General features: G+C 43.4%; 1 protein-coding gene across 1 annotated transcript in view; it reads left to right on the top strand.

The window, feature by feature from the left end:
• CALN1 (calneuron 1) overlaps window positions 1-15,449 on the top strand; it is a 460,082-nt gene that overhangs the window by 275,528 nt on the left and 169,105 nt on the right. The window lies entirely within an intron of this gene.

Genomic DNA, 15,449 nt, shown 5'->3' with positions numbered 1-15,449 from the left:
GCGCCCCGCGTGCTTTGACAGCCGCTATTCTGGTGGACTAGCCACCTTGTCCTTGATGAGGACAGTGACATTCGCTGTTCCTCACCGATGGGTCTGAACTTGGCTGCAGTTTAGAATCAGTCTCCCGCGACCTCTGAGAGTCGTCTGTGGTCTTTCCCCTCCAGTTTCCCCACCATCATCCACAGGAAAATCACGATAATGAAAATAGCATCGTTCTGCATCCGCACCACCGTTTAACTTTTTCCTCCGAAAACCATCTCGATAAGGTAGCGAGGTGCGTGTTCGTCCAGTAGAAAAACCTGGAAAATGATGTGCACTGAAGAAGAATGACTTCGCCTGGGTCGAAAAGTAATTCATGTGAATGAAGCCATGGTTATTGTCCAGGATCCCTTCAAGTTCGCCCTGGTCGGTACCATCGGGATCCAGAGCAGTAGGAACACAGTCTGGGGGTCGTGGAAAAAAAAATCTACTGTCCACTGAGGTGTAGGGAGAAAGTACTAGAATTTCCTCACATCTATGTTTAATTTAACATTCAGAGAATTGAACTTTGCTAGTATGTGGCAAGTCAGTAGCATATGCATCTAATTTAGGAATAAATGAATGTCATGTATATTTTCAAATCTTTTGCTGATGGAAGTGTATTCTTTTTAAAAAGTAGGGAAATGCTTGTTCTCCCCCCGGACTGTCCTTGTTAGCCCAAATGGCTGATTGGAGGTTTGATTGAGGATATTTATGCGTGAACATGTGGACACACGTTGGGAGGTGATAATGAGATGACTGAATTCGTCCGGTCGAGCTCATCCTCTCGTAGGGGAGCCAGATATGTAAACAGTGACTCATGTGCAACACACATAGAGGCAGAGAGGGATGGAGGGATGAAGTTTTGAAAAACTGAGTGAGGTGGGATGAAACGCGCTGGTTCCCTTGCCCTTGCCCTTTGCTTCTTATCAGTCACTTTATGCAGCTGAGGGAGGCAGCAGAGGTGGCCTGAGGTCGGCCCTTGCTGGACTGGGACCCACCTGGGGAACATGCTGCATGGGCATGTGACAGAGGCAGGCCATTCAGTATGTCACTGGCCAGCCTGGGCTGACTCTTCCCTAACAAAACCAATATATATAGGAATATATATATATATATGAATAATAGCTCTTATATAAATTTACATAAATTTACATATTTATATACATTTATCATACATTATTATCATTATTATAAATAGTTTATATATGTATTTGGGAGAGAGACCTGATACAGTTTTAAATTTTTTTCAGTACAACATTGTTGTCCAGCATGTTCTGGAGGCTCAGGAAAGCCATGGAAAAGGTGTGAGGGGCCCATTTTGGGTCTGTAGATGTCAGACTCAGCTTGAGTGTCTGCTTCTATTTCCTCATCTTCCCATCCCTGGACTGAAATATAGGAGTAGCCTCTTCTTCCATTTCAGTCCTGCTTGGGGGAGTAGGTATTTAAATTGTTCCCTCTTCAGGGGCTTTGAACTGCTCTGTGCCTCCCTTTTTTATTTGTAAAAGGGAGATAAAAATAGTACCTACTTCATTGGGTTGTTGTGAGGATTAAGTGAATTGGATGTTTAAATTTCTTAGAATAGTGCCTGCCACATAATAGGCGGTCGAAGGTGTAAGCTAATATTATCAGTGCTGTTGTCAAAGTGACCAATAAAAGTGTGGATCTAGTGCTGACAATGCTTTCTAACTCTTTCTGGCCAGGAGCCCTCTTCTGGAAAAGGTGCCTGGATCACATTGAACCTGATCTCCTCAGGCACTGAGAACTCTTATCCCTTTCTATTACTGGTGTGCAATATCCATAATGACCCTCAGGAGTCCTTACAAAGTTTCAATGTGGGGAAAAAAAAAAAAGGAGTTCCCATTGTGGCTCAGCAGTTACGAACCTGACTAGTATCCACGAGGATGTGGGTTCTATCCCTGGCCCGCTCAGTGGGTTAAGAATCTGGCATTGCCATGAACTATGGTGTAGGTTGCAGATGCAGCTAGGATCCCACATTGCTGTGGCTGTGGTAGAGACCAGCAGCTGAGCTCCGATTCAACCCCCAGCCTAGGAACTTCCATACGCAGCAGGTGTGGCCCTAAAAAGCAAAAAAAAAAAAAAAAAAAAAAAATTTCAATGTGTCATCAGACCCCCGGGACAAACAAGTGTCCTAGAACATGGCTGTCTCAAAGGTTTGTTCTTACTGACTTCTGGCACTTCTACTGGCCTTTGCAGAAGCCAAATCACACAGAAGCCTGTCAAGTTTAGTATCCTCCCTGTTGAAGGTTTGAATCCTTTTAAAAATTCATGGAGTGATTGTCACCAAAGGCAGATCAATTCAGGTATGGTTGAATTTGATCCTACAGCAATAAGCAGGAGAGGGTGCTTGGTCCTGGAAGCATTTGCTTTTACTGAAGAAAAAAAAAATGTCCTGAAAAAGTATAGGAAATGGCCCTAGAGAGAGTGTGTCTGGGTTTCACCAAGACATTTGGCCAGTTAACTTTGATACGGAAATGTACTGATGGACAGCTGGAAAATGATGGGCTGGATGCTTCTCCAATTAGGTAGATTTGTAACTGGATGAATAACGATGCTCAAGAAAAGGTTCCCAGCAACAAGCTTTGCCACCAACTTTATTTTGTTCAAAAGTTTTAGCACTGCCTGATGGAATTAGGATCCAAAAAGGTCTTGACAGGCTGGCATAATTAGGCTGAATCCAACAAGCTGAGATTGAGCAGAAACAATTGCAAGGTCTTGCCCTGGCCCGCAAGCAACCAGCGAGAGAAGAACAGGGAGCCAAAAAGCAGGGCAAGACAGGGACAGATTTCAGCACAGGTGCAGATGCTTGGCACTGGGTTGGACGCGGCTCCACAGTCCGGTGGAATTGTGCTTCTGGGCTGTGTAGTCAGTATGGCAGCAAGGGAAGTCATTCTCCACCCCTCCTCGGACTGTTTGGATCACACATGAAGGGTGGAATTCGGTTCTGGTTCTCCTGACCCTGAGATCCTGTAGAGCACATGTGGAGGGGAGAACCAGGATTCCAGCTGGACTCCAGGTCACGTTTTCTGATGAATCAGATGGACCTGGGAACATGCCTGCTTTGTAGAGAAGATTCCAGGAAGTCATGAGCCTTGTCTCCAAATATTTTTGGTTGCCACTTGAAGGGCTGTCATGGTGAAGAATGAAACGGTTTCTGGGGAGCCCTCTGGACTGGAACAAAGGTTAATGGGTGAAAGCCCCTGCTGTGAAGACACAGCTTGATACAGAAGGAGTGTTATTATCATGAATACTTCCTGCAATCCCCAGAGGATTAGATTGTCGTGGGAGCATGCCCTAGAACTAGGAGTTAAGAGTTGAGGTTCGGAGTTCCTGTCGTGGCGCAGTGGTTAACGAATCCGACTAGGAACCATGAGGTTGCGGGTTCGGTCTCTGGCCTTGCTCAGTGGGTTAACGATCCGGCGTTGCCGTGAGCTGTGGTGTAGGTTGCAGACACGGCTCGGATCCTGCGTTGCTGTAGCTCTGGCGTAGGCTGGCAGCTACAGCTCCGATTAGACCCCTAGCCTGGGAACCTCCATATGCCGTGGGAGCGGCCCAAGAAATGGCAAAAAGACAAAAAAAAAAAAAAGAGTTGAGGTTGCTGGCCAAGAATCTAAAGACAGATTGTGTTATTGATTTAACACATGGTTTTTTAGATTCCAAAGGTATAGATGACAAAGGTCATTAACATATAACAGCCTGACGTCTGTTCATTGCCTACCTGTGGTGGCCTCAGAACCACATAAAAGCAAGGTCAGGACTTTTTTTTTTTTTTTTTTTCCAAAGATGAGTTTGGAATCAGCTAAATGCCTAGGTACCCACTGGACAGCTAAGAGTGCTGTGTCCAGGAGCGTGAAGGAAGTGACCTTGAGTCAGAAGATTTGATGCCAGGATTTACAAACACCCCTCTCTACGTTAAAATAATATCATTGGAGTTCCCGTCGTGGCGCAGTGGTTAACGAATCCGACTAGGAACCATGAGGTTGCGGGTTCGCTCCCTGCCCTTTACTCAGGGGGTTAAGGATCTGGTGTTGCTGTGGCTGTGGTGCAGGTTGCAGACGCGGCTCGGATCCCACATTGCTGTGGCTCTGGCGTAGGCCGGTGGCTACAGCTCCGATTCGACCCCTAGCCTGGGAACCTCCATATGCTGTGGCAGCGGCCCAAGAAATAGCAAAAAGACAAAAAAAAATAATAATGATAATATCATTATGGCAAAATATAGTTTTCGGTGGGATTACACCATCTTAGCTTGTCCAAACGAGCGGGCTCCCAACCTCTTCCCCACCTGAGTTACCCAAGCTAATGGGGTAATCTATTTGTCCACCTGGCCAACAAACACGTCTGCCAAAAATGATGTATTTTATGTCCCTTAGTTGGCTTTGAATAGTTTTCTCAGTAAAAGGTTCATTTGTACCTTGATGGTTTATAGAATCTTTAGAGAGAAAAAACTATTTTCCCTTTGGTTTTGTATTAACAAGAAGGCATGTATCCAATTCATCAATAAGAGCTGAGCAAAAGTAGCTCAACTACGCATTCAGGTTTACTAGACAAGTTAAGACATTTGCACCTGCCAGAATGTGAAATGATAAGGCTTTATTACCCCCCCACAGTAAGTCTAGAGATAGGATGAGTTTCTGGCGAGTTAATTCAGCCCCTCAAGGTGTCAGAGTTTGAAGTCTGGCAACTCTGTTGTTTTCTTGGCTTCCCCTCTCGGATGCAAGACGGCTGTCACATAACATACCCTTACAGGAGACTATGCAAAGCTAGGTGTGTCCCCTTTTAAAAGAAAAAAAGACCTTCCCAAGAGGCCACTAACTCCCTTTCCTTACATTGCATCGCATGTCATATCATCTTGAGAAATTATTACATGGTGTTGCAGATGATAAAGCCTGCCAAATCATGCAGTCGGAGACTTACAGCCTTAGAAGATTTCACCTTTTAAATTTTGATTTTTAGCCGTGAGCTGTGGTGTAGGTCGCAGATGCGGCTTGGATGTGGCATTGCTGTAGCTGTGATCATAGGCGGGCAGCAACAGCTCTGATTGGACTGCTAGCCTGGGACCCTCCATATGCTGCAGGTGTGGCTCTAAAAAAAGACAAAACAATTCTTTTGATTTTTAAATTAACATACAGTACAATTGACTTCTTTGGGGCATACTGTTGTATGAATTTTGACATGTGTATAGATTCAGTGTACAGAACAGCTTGATCATGCCCCCAAATCCTTTTGTGTCTAAGTTCATGAGAGATTTTGGGCTGTAGCCTTTTAAATTTGTTTTTCGCTTTTTTCCTTGTCATGTCTTTGTCTGGTTTTGGTATCAGGGTGATGTTAACCTCATAAAATTAGCTGAGAACTGTTCCTTCCTCTTTTATTTTCTGGAAGAGATTTGTAGAATTGATATTATTTCTCTTTAAATGTTTGGTAGAATTTGCCAATGCAGCCATCTGGGCCCCAAGATTTCTTTTTCAGAAAAAGTTTTAAATTATGAATGCAATTGCCTCAATAAAACTATTCAGCGTACGTCATTATATTCATCTTTGGTGCGTTTTGTAATGTCTGAGGAATCAATCCATTTCCCTTGGTCTTTTTTGCTCGAAACATATATCTACCTATATTGAAAACTCCATCAGACATGTTGCAATTTTTGTTTTCAATCCTCAAACATTTTTTAAAGAACAAAATGGGGTGATGGATGGTCTCTCAGATTTACCCAGAGATTTACCATTCCTTCATTCCTGATGTTCTTAATTCCTCTCAGATAGCATTTTCTTTCTCTCTGAGGAAGCTCCTTTATCGGTGACAATGAATTTCTCTGCTTTTCTTCATCCAAAAATTTTTTTTTTGTTTTACCTCCATCCAAGGATATTTTCACTTGATAGAGAACACTGGGTTGATGGTTCTTTTTCTTGTAGCATTTTAAGTATCATATTCCACTTCCATTGGGCCTTCATGTTTCATGATGAAAATTCGGCAGCCATTCAGATCATTGCTTCGCAGTTGTCATGCATCCTTTTTCTCTGGCTTCTCTCCAGCTTTTTTTGTTTTGTTTTGTTTTTACTTATTGGCAATTTGATTATGATGTATCTGGGCATGTATTTCTCTAGGTTTACCCTGTTTGAGATTCACTGAGTTTCTTGAATCTGATGGTTTATTTTCATTAACAGATTTGGAAAGTTCTCAGGCATTATTTCCTTAAGTATTTTTTCTTCTCTGTAGCTTTTCTCATCTCCTTTTATGCCTTTGATAGGATGGACATTAATCACAGGAAAGGAGAAGGACCCATAATATTTACTCATCTATCTTCAGGTTCAGTAACTCATTCTTCTGTCATTTCCATTTTGTAATTGAGCTTATACAGAGAGGTGTTGTCATCAGGTTTTTTCAGTTCTAAAATATCCTTTAGGTTCTTATTTATATCATCTATTTCTTTGCCAGATATTTCTATCTTTCCATTTCTCTCAAGAATATTTGCTGTCACGTGTTGTAGTATTTCTTTAGTGGTTTTGTCCAAGGTTTTTTCAGATAATTCCAATACATGTGTTACTGGTAATCTGTTGATTGTATTTTCTTACGTAGTAGGAACTTTCCTGGTTCTTGTTATGCTGAACATCTATACTCTATACTCTATACTCTAAACGTCTATACTCTAGACGTTTTGAAAATTATCTTATGAGACTCTGGGCCTTTTTTAAACTCTGTGGAGAATGTTGATATTTCTGTTTAAGCAGACAATTGATTTGGTTGGGTTTAGGCCACTAATTCTGACCAGCTTTCTTTGGGCCGTGGCTCCAATGTCTGTTCGGTTTTCAAAGTCTTTGCAGAGCTATTCAGATCTCTTCTGCTTGTGCACCATCCACTGGCCATTCTGGGATCTGAGTAGCGGTCAGTCTATTTTCCAGTTGAGTGTCTGTGGAAAGCTATGTGGAGCCTGCTGCATGAGCAGTGTGTGGGTGAGCCCAGGATCTCATAAACAATATTATGGATAACTTTGCCAAGCTCTTCACTCTCCCAGATCTCCCTGACACTTTCCAATTCTTTTCTTTTTCAATTCCTACGGCCAGAAATCTGGGTCTTTATTTATCCCATTCTGTTGTGCACTTTCCATGGCTATGCCAGCCTCTTGGTCCAAATGGCGAGAGCAGAGAAAGAGAAAACAAAATCATCAGGGATTTTCCCCTCCTTGACACAATGGCTCCTTTGATCAGAAGGGAAATTTCTCTACCCTCAGAGCCTTTAGTCACCTACAGGTTATCATGAGTCGGGGCATGGGGGGATGGAAAAATGGAAAAAATGTTTAAGTATTTCCCCCACCTTTTCTGAGCATGGACAGACCCCTTTCTCACCCCTGAGCCCAACACTAGGGGGCTTCCTTGGGCTCTTGCTGTCCACACCAAAGTCCGCTTCCGACCTTCACACTGTAGTACCTCTAGCCTGGGGATATCACAGGAAAAATACCGTGAACTCTTTGCTGGCTTGGTGGTACTTCAAAATTCAGATCTGCATCCCCACTTCTCCTGCTGCTGTTTACTTCGCAGAGTCTTCAAATAGCTGTCCCATCCATTCTGTCCAGGTGTCAGTTGCATTCACTGCAAGAAGCAGAGTGGAATGTCATTCTGTCTACCCATGACCAGAAACCCTGGGAAAATTTTTACAGAATTTTCTTCAGCCTATGCAGTTAATTGACTGTTCTGTCAGAAATGAAGTCACTTTATCTGAGGCATGGAGAGTCAGGGGTCTGTAAAATACTGCGTGAATGCCACAGAACTCACCAGAAATAAGGGTATCAGCTCTTATGGATCTTTCACTGTTGTTACACTATGAACATATGTGTGATTGACAGCCATTCTCCGAAATCTATTATAATTCAATTTCTTTCTTTTTTTTTTTTTTTTGAAATGCTGTGCTTATAATAGATTTCAAAGCACACTAATTTCCAAATACAGAGTTTCCATTAAATCTAGCCTAAAGTGATGACTTACTGGATTTTTGTTTCAGGAAGCTTCTGTCAGGGCAAGAATACTTAAAGAGCTCCCTAAGTTTGGGGAATGTTTTGGGGTTCGATCTGTCCATCTTTCTTTGGCATGTGTTATTAAGGAAACTCTCATCTCTGATATTCTCACTTGAGTGTCGCTCTGCCATTCCTGCAGTAGGGTTGCTAAGGAAGAGACAGGGCTCGTGTTGGGAGGAAGTAATCCCTACTGGCCTAGATTAGGAGGTCACGTCTTAGAAATACATAAATGGAGAAAGATTCTGAAATCCATAGACTGGGTGACATTCCTAAGAGTGGTTTGTTCACTTTCCGTGATAAATATTTTTTTGAGAGAGAATTTAAAAGAAAGAAATTCTGCCTGTCTCTTGCATGTCCTGGAATTTTCTGAACTATTTCATACACTTCTAAAGTTTCAGTTTAAAAATATACATATGAAATTGGATATTCACAATCCAGGAAGCATAACATCTAAATTTAAGTCCAAATTTAAAACCTTGAATCTTCAATGAAATGGAAACATGTCAAAATGATTCTGCTTCCCCCTGTTGACAGCCATGTCTTAAAGCCAGACAGTTCCAGGAGTTATTTTCGACTCTTGTTTGTTTAATGCAAAATGCCTTGATTCTTTTGCAAATTACTGTCCCTTTGGATGGTATCATTTCTCAGTGGGACCAATGCCTGTGATCTGTATGGGGCAATGGCGTAGTTGTCATAGGGAATTGGGTGAAGTTATTTTGCTCAACTATTTCAGTTTGGAAGTCACCGTCTTCCAAAGCCATGGACCCTTGGGCTTCTGCTCAGTGTGTAGATACACTGTTATGAAGACACCCATGGGTGTGCTCCAAAGAGTCCAGGAAGTGTCGAGCCTTCATCCGCTCCAGCAGCCACCCTGCAGTATTTACTCCTACTGTGTACTCAATCAAGCTAATAATTTCTGGAAATGAAACAGTTGAACGTATTATCATCCAGGGACTCATTGGGATGAGATGTGTAGCATGTATAGACATTTAAAGTGCTGTGATTTTTTAATATGTCGTGTAGCAATGGAGCCCCCGAAGAGCAATTTTCTATACAGTTCTAATTTTGCGTGAAATGATCTGGGTGGTGATTGTATAACATTCTATGGACGATGGGTTAGTGCCAGGCGACATCTTATGTCTCTACCACTTGGAAAGCTGTGGTATGTATTCCATAGCTGGATGCTTGGTCCAGCAGAACCATTAACCCTTTAAGAACTCTTTCATATGGACATGTAAAAGCCTTAGACGGGGAGGATAACTTCCTGTTTTATTACAACCACATTACATGCTCTTATGGAAACATTCAGACATTCTAAAAGTAGGGGGCTGATTGAGGCAACTATGGCTCTCTGTAAAGGGTTATATGATCAACTATGTTTTAAGGAGTTTTCGTGATGTGGGAAGCATTCATAATAGGATGTTAAATAGAAAGGACAGAAACCTGGTATTTCAATTATTTTATTCATTTGCTTAGAAGAAAAAACTCATATGTAATTTCTGGGTGATATGTTGATTTTTTTTTTATCTTTTTGGGGGTGCACCCGTGGCATATGGAAATTCCCAGACTAGCGGTCTAATCAAGCTACAGCTGCCAGTCTACACCACAGCCACAGCAACACGGGATCCGAGACCCATCTGCAACCTACACCACAGCTCACGGCAACGCCCAATCCTTAACCCACTGAGCGAGGCCAGAGGGCGAACCTGCTTGCTCGTGGATAACTGCTGAGCCACAACGGGAACTCCTGAATTTTTAAAACATTTTTAATTTGCTTTCTTTTTATGGCTGCTCCCGTGTCCTCTGGAAGTTTCTGGCTCAGGGATTGAATCCGACCCATAGCTGCGACCTACACCACAGCTGCGGCAATGCTGGATCCTTAACCTACTGCACCGCAGTGGCACCTCTACTGATTTTTAATTCTCTGGTTATGTCTTTATTCCTTTCCATTTTTCATTATTAGAACTAGTGCCACAATAAACAACGTGGTGCAGAGATATTTATCCAAATTTCTGATTAATTCCTTAGGACAGATTCCAGAAAAGAAATTACAGAATCAAAGGAAAAGAACATTGAAGAGGAACTTTTTATCTAAATGGCATTACCAAATTAATACCCAGAAAGCCTGTGCCAAGGCCTGTTCCCATCAGCGGGGATGAGAAGTCTGAGCAAACTGCACACTGAGTCTTTTCACTTAAAAATAAAATCTTTGCGTACTGAGGCTGTAGGAAATGCTATCTTATTATTGCTTTAATTTGCATTTATTTTCATACTATTGAAGTTGAACATTTTCCACCCGTTTAACAATCACATTTTCCCTTTGTGAATTATCTATTCACATCCTGTAGCATTTGTCTTTTAATGAATTCCTTTGTATTTGAACAGTATTATCTCTTTGTCATATTCATTGCATACAATTTTCCTAGTTTATTGCTAAATATTTAATTTCGTCTCTGATGTTTTCAACAGGCGGAGTATGTTATCAAGTCTGTGAATCTTTACTTTTCTGCTTTTCTTGTATTGATTTTAAGTTAGAAAAGTTTTTCCTCATTTCACCTGTATATTTCCTCTCTATACCTTTAGTGTTTTAGAGTAAAATATGAAATGAGGAGCAAAATTGATAATTCTTTCCAAATTCTTAACCTGTCTTCCCAACATCAAGTAAACCTATTTTCTATTCAATTATTTCTCTTTATCATCTATAGCTTACTTGGGAATAGTCCTATTTTATTTTTCTCCTACCCATTCTTACATCAGTTCTGTTTTCGATATTGCGGTTTTATAATACATTTTATTATTTGGTATAGCATTACTGTTCTTAATTATTTTTAAAGCTTTTCTTGCCTGCTCATTCTTCCAAATGACCTTAGGAGTCACTGGGAAAGCTTCAGAAAATTCCCATAGGGATTTTTTTTTAAATTGGAATTGCATTAAACATATAAATTAATTTGGGAAGAATGAACATTTCTACAGTAGTCTTTTCATCAAGAAGCATGGTATTATTTGCCATTTTCTTCAAAGGCTTGAAAAATATTTCACAAAAGTTGAGTGTGGGGGGTGGGTATGTGTGTATACATTGTTTCTTCATATGGGCTAATACCATTTCAAGTTTACTCCTGGTTATTTTGTCTCTTCCTTACAGTTATAAATTAGCTACTGTCCTCTTTAGATGGGGGTTATTTGCTCTAGTATTTGTTTCATCACTATGTACTGACTCATCATTGCTGGCTTTGTGGCTAAAGTCCTGGGCTCTGGATTCAGACCCCACTCAGCCAGGCCCGACCAGTACAAATCAGGCATAACCTCCCCTGGTTTCTGCTTGCTGGTTTGGGACATGAAATCCTAGTAAGACCTATCTCTTAAGTGTGCTGTGAACGAGTTAATTCATGAGGCTCTGCTCCAGTGCCTGGCAGATAGAAAATGCTCGTGGAGAGCACTTCTCCCCGCCTCTGCTCTTTTGTTCCTGCTCTCAAATCCCTGTCCTTCTCACCTGAAGTCTCAGGGATCTAGGCGGCAGGTGCATCAGCCTTTATCTCCTGCCAGGCTGCTGCCTCAGCTTCCACACTTACCACCCACTATGTCTATGAATTTGCATGTTTGGAAATCACATGTTGTAGTTCCTGAGACTCTTTGGTGTCTAATTGCACTGCAAGCTCATATGTCTTTCCTCTCTGTTTTCTTTTTCGTCTAAGTCCTGGTCAGGTTCTTGCTCTTCCAGCAGTAAATCAGTGGGAGTCAAGTGCTCTAAAGGCTCCATTTGGTCGCCGCCTCTTGTCACCGCATCCCCTTTTGCCTGCCTAGGCTTTTCTGTCCTCCTTCCAAGCCAGGTCAGGGCAGAAGCTCCAGGGAGAGGGACGCCCCCGCTTCCCACCTCTTGCGGCTGAGCAGGGAGCAAATGCCTGTCCTCCTCTGAGGCTGCAGGAGGAAGCCCTCTCTGCTGAGGGGCCATAAAGCAGATTTTTCTCCAGGTGCCCGGAGTCAGAGTCAGGAATCACCCTGCTCCCCCACCGGCTCCTGCGCACAGGTGAGGTCCTTTTCCCTGGAGCCTCCCAGGGGAGGCACGCCCCCTTTCTGCTGCCTCCTGGAAATGCAGACCCTCTCCTCCTATGGTCCCTCCACCCTCCCTCCATCACCTCTGGGAGCCCCGCCTGTCTGGCCCTGTGCCCACAGCGGAGGGGACTTGCCAGGAGGCTGAGTGGAAGAGCCAGTTCAGATCCTGCTGCTGCACGCTCAGAAGTCCCTTGGCTTTTCTGTGAAACTTTCTAAATGGTTATTGCCGTCACAGAAGAAAACTATTGATTTTTAAACGAGTGTCTGGTGCCTAGCCACTGTTACTAAATTCCCCAGAATTGCCCTTGTTCTTTCCAGATGGACGATCGCACTGCCCTCTGAATGGTGATAATCTTGTCTTCTCCATTTCTGACGTCATATATTTCTCACGTCCATTTCACATCATAGTATTGGCCAGCATACTGAGAATAATATTGAATAAAAATGATGGCAAAAAATTCCCATTGTGGCTCAGCGGGGTTAGGGACCCAGCATTGTCTCCATGAGGATGCGGGTTTGATCCCTGGCCTCACTCAGTGGGTAAGGATCTGGAGTTGCCACAGGTTGCGGTGTGGGTTGCAGATGCTGTTCAGGTCCAGTGTGGCTGTGGCTGTGGTGTAGGCCGGCAGCTGCAGCTCCAATTCAACCCCTAGCCTGGGATCGTCCATGTGTCACAGGTGTGGCCCAAAAAAGCAAAAAAAAAAAAAAAAAAGGATCACTCTTAAAGAAGGATTATTCTTTTTCCAATTTAAAAAAACGTCCTAAAGGGGATATTACATTTAATCCTGCTTCTTTGCAATTCCCATAGGGATCACCCCTTTTTAAATTTTCTTTTAGGGTTGCCCTGTGGCATATGGAGTTCCCACGCCAGGGATCAGATCGGATCCTCAGTTGCCACCTATGCCACAGGTGTGGCAATGCCGGATCTTTAACCCACTGTGTCAAGCCTGGGATCAAACCTGTGTCCCAGCGCTCCAGAGATGACGCTGATGCTGTTGTGCCACAGTGGGAACTCCGAGATCACATTTTAATTCTGTCTGTTGATTTGATTTATCATATTAATTGGTTCTCCTAATATTAAATTTTATTCAAGTCCTGGAATAATCTGTGCTTAGCTGTGGTATGCTGTGGTTTTAGTGTATTTTATTTTATTTTTGCTTTTCTTCTAGGGCTGTACCTGCAGCATTTGGAGGTTCCCAGGCTAGGGGTCTAATTGGAGCTACAGCTGCCAGCCATAGCCACAGCCATGGCAGATCCAAGCCACGTCTGAGACCTACACCACAGCCCATGGCAATGCCAGATCCTTAACCCACTAGTATCCATGAGGATGTGGGTTGAATCCCTGGCCTTGCTCAGTGGGTTAAGGATCTGGCGTTGCCGTGAGCTGTGGTGTAGGTTGCAGACGCGGCTTGGATCCCCCGTTGCTGTGGCTGTGGTGTAGGCTGGCAGCTACAGCTCCAATTCGAGCCCTAGCCTGGGAACCTCCACATGCTGTGGGTGCAGCCCCCCAAAAAAGACAAAAGGCAAAACAAAACAAAAAACTGCTGTATAGCACTGAGAACTGTATCTAGTCACTTCTGATGGAGGATAATGTATAAGTGGGTCAGCTTGCTGTGTAGTAGAAAATTGACAGAACAGTGTAAATCAACTATAATGGAAAACATAAAAATCATTAGAAAAAATAAATTGGGAAAAAGAACGTAGCAGACAGGGAAGAACACCAAGTAGAAGTGTGTGAGTAGCACATTCATAATGTGCAGACTTCCCAGTACACGCGGACGTCTCTTTCCTGCCCTGCTCAACTCGTGCACCCGGTCCCTCTCTGTTTATTGATCGTATGATATACAGGCCCCACTCCAGTGCTACATTTTGGATCTTCTAACACATACCACAGATTTAAAAAGATGCATACAAATAGATGAGGATGGGTGACATTTTTCTCTGGCACCACAGTGAGTGTTCTTGAGCACCCCCTGCCTTGCTCCCACCTTAGAGACCACCGTCCTAGCCCAGGTCAAATCTCTCCACTGTTTGTCTCTACAGCACTCCCCTTTTTGTGATGGCGTATTTGCCTCTCCTCCCAGCTGAGCCCTCATTTCCTAGAGGACCGTGCTGGGGTTCATTCAGCATCACCAGGCCTAGCACAGGGGCTCTCACAGACTGGGTTTGGCACCTCTGTGTTGGCTTGAGTTAGAAGTTACCGGTTCTCGGCTGGTAGATGCCACGTAGACCTTGACTTTGCTAGAACCTTGTTAGTCTCCTCACCTTTTCTCACTGAAGCCAGGTCCCTCCTCCTTCCACTCACGTCTCAGCCCCGTATCTTTGCAGCTCATCCTCATATGTCTGTACAACCTCTTGTTTGCATAGGGCTGTTTTCATTTATCATACTGGGAATTCAGACAGGTGTTCCTCGAGCTTTTTTGTTTTTTTTGTTTTTTTTTTCTGATCATGAATGACTTTCGAAAGTAAATTTTTTCTTTTGGACTAATCCCTATTGTGTTCTTTAGTTTTCAACTCTTCACATGGAGACTTTGGTCCCAGCATTGACCAACCATCAGCCTCTGTGGGTTTTCCCACTTGAGTTTCAAATATCTAGTTATGGGAGAGAAATATGCAGTACCTAGTACAGCTTCCTGTGTCTAGTTAAGTATTCAGTAAAAGAATACTGGACAGAGTGTTTTCTCACTTCTACTCGCCAATCATCTAAGTCAGAGAAGAACTTAGGATGAAAGATTAATGATCAAGAAGCAGTATATCAGGAGTTCCCATTGTGGCACAGCAGAAATGAATCTGACTAGTATCCATGAGGATGCAGGTTTGATCCCTGGCCCTGCTCAGTGGATCGGAGGTCCAGCATTGCCACGAGCTGTGGTGTAGGTTGCAGATGTGGTTCAGATTCCATGTTGCTGTGGCTCTGGCATAGGCCGGCGGCTATAGCTCCAATTCGACCCCTAGCCTGGGAACTTCCATATGCCATGAGTGTGACCCTACAAAGCAAAAAAAGGAAGCAGTATGTTAAAAAAAAGGTAACACCTCCCAACACTTATTACATTCTGGGTTTCTACGGTCTCTGCCTTGCTTAGGGCATGGAGACTGGAGCCTGCAGTGTGATGCTGGCGGCCAGTGCTGGAGCTGCTGCCTTTGCAGTAGCTGGGGTTGTGCCTGCAAATGGAGACTGAAAGGGAGGTACCAGAGAAGGAGAGAAAAAGGGATGACAGAGTCAAGGACGAGATGCCAGACTTCCTAGAAACTTGAGCACAGGCACGGGGAGCTGGTTGCTTGGGTTTCTAGATTTTGCCGAGTCTGGGTCTCTGAGTATGGAGGGAGGACCGTGTATGATGCTCACGTCTCTTCC

Source organism: Phacochoerus africanus, chromosome 5 (assembly GCF_016906955.1).
Source record: "Phacochoerus africanus isolate WHEZ1 chromosome 5, ROS_Pafr_v1, whole genome shotgun sequence".
Classification (NCBI taxonomy): Eukaryota; Metazoa; Chordata; class Mammalia; order Artiodactyla; family Suidae; genus Phacochoerus; species Phacochoerus africanus.
The sequence above is the reverse complement of the archived record's forward strand: the minus strand, read 5'-3'. Positions and strand labels throughout refer to the sequence as shown.